The sequence below is a fragment of the Acyrthosiphon pisum genome, chromosome X (assembly GCF_005508785.2).
Source record: "Acyrthosiphon pisum isolate AL4f chromosome X, pea_aphid_22Mar2018_4r6ur, whole genome shotgun sequence".
Lineage (NCBI taxonomy): Eukaryota > Metazoa > Arthropoda > Insecta > Hemiptera > Aphididae > Acyrthosiphon > Acyrthosiphon pisum.
The window spans coordinates 37453277-37458479 of record NC_042493.1 but is presented as its reverse complement, the minus strand read 5'-3'; positions in this window follow the sequence as shown (position 1 = coordinate 37458479).

Below are 5203 nucleotides of genomic sequence, written 5' to 3'. Positions count from 1 at the left end.
AAATCTGTCATTAATGAAATGATGTTTTTCATTGATACATTTTCACTTGCTGTTGTTTGTAAGTTTTGTGATACATTATTTATGACAGGTAATGTTTCTTCTTCTTCCACAGTATCAGATTGAATATCAATAGTTGATTCTATATAACTATTAGTACTAGTATATTGCTTACAAGAATCATTGGGTAAAAAGGATTCAAAGAAAGACATTGGCAGAGATTTATCGCCTTGAGCAAGAACTGAAATATTATATTTATCTTCTGCTGTGACTGGAGGGAAATTTTTTGATACAACATCATAATATGAGTAAACTGCACATTGGTGAGTACAAAATGATCCAAATTGTCCTTCAAAACATGAGCAAATTCCTACACTTGTATTTATTTCATAAGTTTTATCATCAGAAGTTGTAACTTTATATTCAGTTTCTGAAATTTGAATTACATCTTCTTGCTTAATTATATTGGCTTTTTTAGATTGTGTCTGAAGAAAAAGTCTAGCCTTACAATTTCTTGAGTTTGCAAATTCTCTAAATCTGCGACAGTAATAATCTTCCAAAACTGTACAAGTAAAATCAATTAATGATATAACATTATATGCCTTCACTCTTGATAGAACTATATCCTTGAAAATCCTAACAGTTATTTCAGAAAAGTTATTTGTTTGGTGACCATTGATAGTTGCATCCCTCCAAGCAAGACACCATTTTGATCGAAATTCCCAATATGTGCTAATATATTTATTCCAATTTTCATAGTTTGAACTTATTGTATTTAAATATGCTTGTTCTGCTTTTTCAATAGTATCAGCATAGTCTTCAGCAGGTCTTTTGGAAAGTCTTCATAAGATTTTTTCTACTTTCTTTTGGTATACTATTTTTAGCTTCCCATAACCAGCGCCAAACTGCTTGAAGTACATGGAATATGCACAATAAATGTCTGCTATTTGGCCAACTACTATGAAGAGCATTAATTTCTGCAGAAGAATTATCTGTCATAAAAATTTGAGGATATCCACAAGTACCAAAACTTTTATTTTTTGGAAGAGCTTCCTTTAATAAACTAAAGCCAGCATTATATGCATCATAACTTTGACCTATAAAAAATCAATAATTTTTAAACTGAATAGGTTAGCATTCATTGAGGCTATACAAATCAGTGGCGTCATTTCAGTTTTTATTATACTAGGGCAACTTTTCACTGCTTTTCTGACTCAACATTTTTTTCACTCAGATTCTCATAGCATAGTGGCGAAGGGAGGAGGGGGTGGTGTTAGTAAATGTGTCAACTTAAGGTTGATGTAAATACTAGACTGGGGAAAGTGCCTCAGTTGCCCCCCCTCCAAATGACGCTACTGATACAAATATGTTTAAAAATGTAATTAGACATTTCATATTAATATAATTTGTTTCATAATTTATTTAAGCATTGAAATAATTAAATTGATGTTCATTAAAAAATGTTTGTTACATTTGTATAGGTACATATTTAATGACTTCTCAGGAAAAACAAAACTGAAAAAAAGTGTTTTTTTTTTTCAAGTTAGGTACCTAGTTATTCTACCAATAAATATGATATGTTACATATTATTATATAGGCTTGTTTTAACAAACAGCTATTCAAATATTCAATTAAATTCAATCTAAACTTATGTTAGCATAAAATATAAAGTTATATTACCTTGAGTGATTATAATTCCTAATGGTACAGCTCCTGCAGCACAGGGCGCTAATACAAACGTTATGGTATGATTTTCAGGATCACATGCTGATGTACTATCCACAAATACTATATCATTTGATGTTTTTAATAGATGTGCTCTTTTCATCATTGGTGTCAAAATTACAACAGTAAATGGATTTTGTTTGAAATTAACAATTATACCATCTTTTTCATATACAAGTTTTTTTTCAATCAATTTCTACATTAAACAAATTGTATAATGATTATTTATTTATCTACCTATAGTATTTTAATAATGTATAATTTACCTATGTATCGATTTTAATACATTTATAATTAAAACTGAAAGTAAATTATTATTTATTGTTAATAAATATTTACTTCGATTAATCCAGTACCACTTCGTGGACCTAGATTATTTAGTCGCCATGTTTCATACCAATTTTGTATTCATCTATATGTTGGATTTAGTGAACCATTAGCATAATCTTGTTGCTTGAAATCATGTCTCAATGATAGTATATTTTCATGGTACTTAGAAGATTCTATAATCCCCATACCATTATTAAAATAGGTACTCAATAAATGTATTCTTCTGATTATTGTGAGTTGGTAAAAATCTTAATGTCTCAGCAGTCTGCAGAGTATGTCTATGATTTGTGTGTATTTTTATAGAAGCCAATAAACCTTCCTAATCATAAAAATATGTTTATACATATGAATGTAAGTACTATGTAATTCCGTAAGTACTTCTACATTTTTCGTTTGTACAAACAAATAGTAGTAAATTGGTAGATACTTTAAGTATTAAAAAAGTGCACGGGTTGTTCTAGCCTAAGTATTAGGAGCAATTAAAATGATAGAAGTATAATTTTAAATTTTAACAAACTTAATTGATTTTAATTAGGTATAGCAGTTTTTTTTGTAAATGCTTGTATTGTTTTTACAAAAAAAAAGGCAATTATTACAAAACCATAATGTTCATTATTTGTGAAATTAAAAGAATAAACTATAAAATTATAATGCTTGAATTTATATTTAAAAAATTTATAAATTAGCATTTAAACTTTTAAAAATACTTTTAAAATTGAGTATATAATATTACTTATATTATTGGTTGTATATGTTTGTTTAAATACTAACAGACTTAAAAATATACAAAGAGTTGTCATTTTAAATTTTTCCAACAATAAATAGTTCTGAGATTGTTAAACACAAATTTATACACAGGTAAATGTAGGTTTTTTTTCAAACGGAATTTTATTATGTTGTTGCACAAAATATGGTTCTAATTTAATAGTTGCAGCTTGAACATAAATATTTAATAGAAGTATTTGGTGCGATATTTAATACCTAAAGTAGGTATATTTAATTGTTACTTACTTTAAGGAAAATGTGTTCATTATTCCAAAAATTAAAAAAATATTACTTAACACATTTTTTAACTCTCCCTTAAAGTATCCTAATACACTACTGGCCCACTTTTCCCAAAGGTTTGTACAGACTGGTGTACAAACAGCTAGACAAAAATAATACTGTTATTATTTTAACTATAAACAAAGTCTTACCTTTACATAACTATCTGTTTTTTTTTGTCCATGGTGTACTGAGTTTAATACTACACAATATATACGCTTGACACATAGCATTTTTTGAGTTTCCCTTCTTATTTTCGTCTTTAGGAACCTTTTGGAAACCACTATGGTGACATACATACTTTTTTCTATGATAAATATTATTCAAATTATAATTTATTATTATTTTTCAAAGTAAAAATGCATATAGGAAAATAATATAGTATACAGAAATTTGAATAAGTTAATATATTATGTTGTTCAACTATTGTATAATATCATTGACTATTTGTCTAATTATTTTAATACCTATACTTCATTATTTTGTGTAGGTAACTTATATTTAAAATAATAAAATGGAATGCTTTGTTATTAAAATGAAATACCTAACCTGTAAATTTGAAAATATTTAACTACAATGTAACAGTAACAGTAATAAACAATGTATTTCTAAAATGTTCTGATAGGTATATTACACAAGAAACCAATATAAATGGGTATTAGGTCGTATAGGTAGTAGGTTTTTGTGTAATAAGAGGTAATAAATAAGTTTGCTCATGTCCTGCATCCTGCTAGTTAACAAGTAGGTAATAAAACAATAAAATAACAATGTTTCAATTTTATTGTATCATTGATATATTATAATATTGTGCGTTCTAATTAGTTACCTACATAAAAATCTAGTTTCCTATAAAATTGATATTGATTACTAATTTATTTACAAATGTTGACTGATATTGGTTATGAGTATTTAGTTTATGTACAGAAGATATTCAGTATTTTATGAGTATGTTCTAGACAATTTGTATTGTATGAGAATATAATAGTCATTGATCAATAACCATTGTGACTGCATAAATGCCATAAACATGTATATAATTCTAATTTATATTTTACAGAACATAAAAGGTACATAATACAATCTTGGACAGTGTTATACCTATATAACTATAATTAGTATCATGCATTACTATTACTAATACTACCTACACATATATAAGTACCTAATACAATTGAAAAAATATTTTTCTTAATAATGTTTCTATAGACTTACGAACACAAAATTTTAGTCCCTGCTGGAATAGAGCTTCTTGCTACCCAATGAGTATTTGTTAAAGTTCAATACTCATTTACCCACTGCTTAATATCATCAACTGAATTTAAATTACTTCGAACTTCTACATAATTTACTTTCTCCTCTTTTACATTATTAGTAAATGATTGAGGATACATATTATTTATGTAATTTAAAAAAAAAGGTATAGCTAAGACCTGACAATACTTATTTATAATTTATATTTTATAGAAAGGTAATAACAAATACCTACTACAAACGGCAATACCTATGCACGATTCGTAGTCAAAATACAAGACACTATTAAGCAAACAAAAACCAAGTCAATGTAATGAAAACAATATAATGATAAACAATATAATGATAATCTATTTTGTATTTTTGCTATACATATTTTATAAATGGAAATTATAATACACATATATAATGTGTAAGTGTGTAACTAGACAGTAACATAAATTTAATTACAATATGGGCTTATAGGGTTAAATATATTCTCTCCTTTACTTTATTAGTGAATGATTGAGGATAGGTACATATTTTGTAAAATTAAATTTAATGTGTAACTAGACAATCTGATATAATGATAAAATAAAATAATAAAATCATCAAATATAATAATCCATTTTTGGCGCGCAATATATTGATAATAAATTATCATATAATTATCATAATTATATTATTATTTTAATTGTTTGGAAAAATAGCGGGCAATTTAAATTCGGCCAATCAGGATAGCCCGGTTGTGAAACAATGTATAGAATGGTAATATGCCTCCCGGCCGGAGTTTTTTGCCGATTTTTTTCGTTTTTTCCGACCGATTCGTCTTTCCGCACGCCGTCCGTGCCCGAATCGTGTAGCTGACGTCTTTTC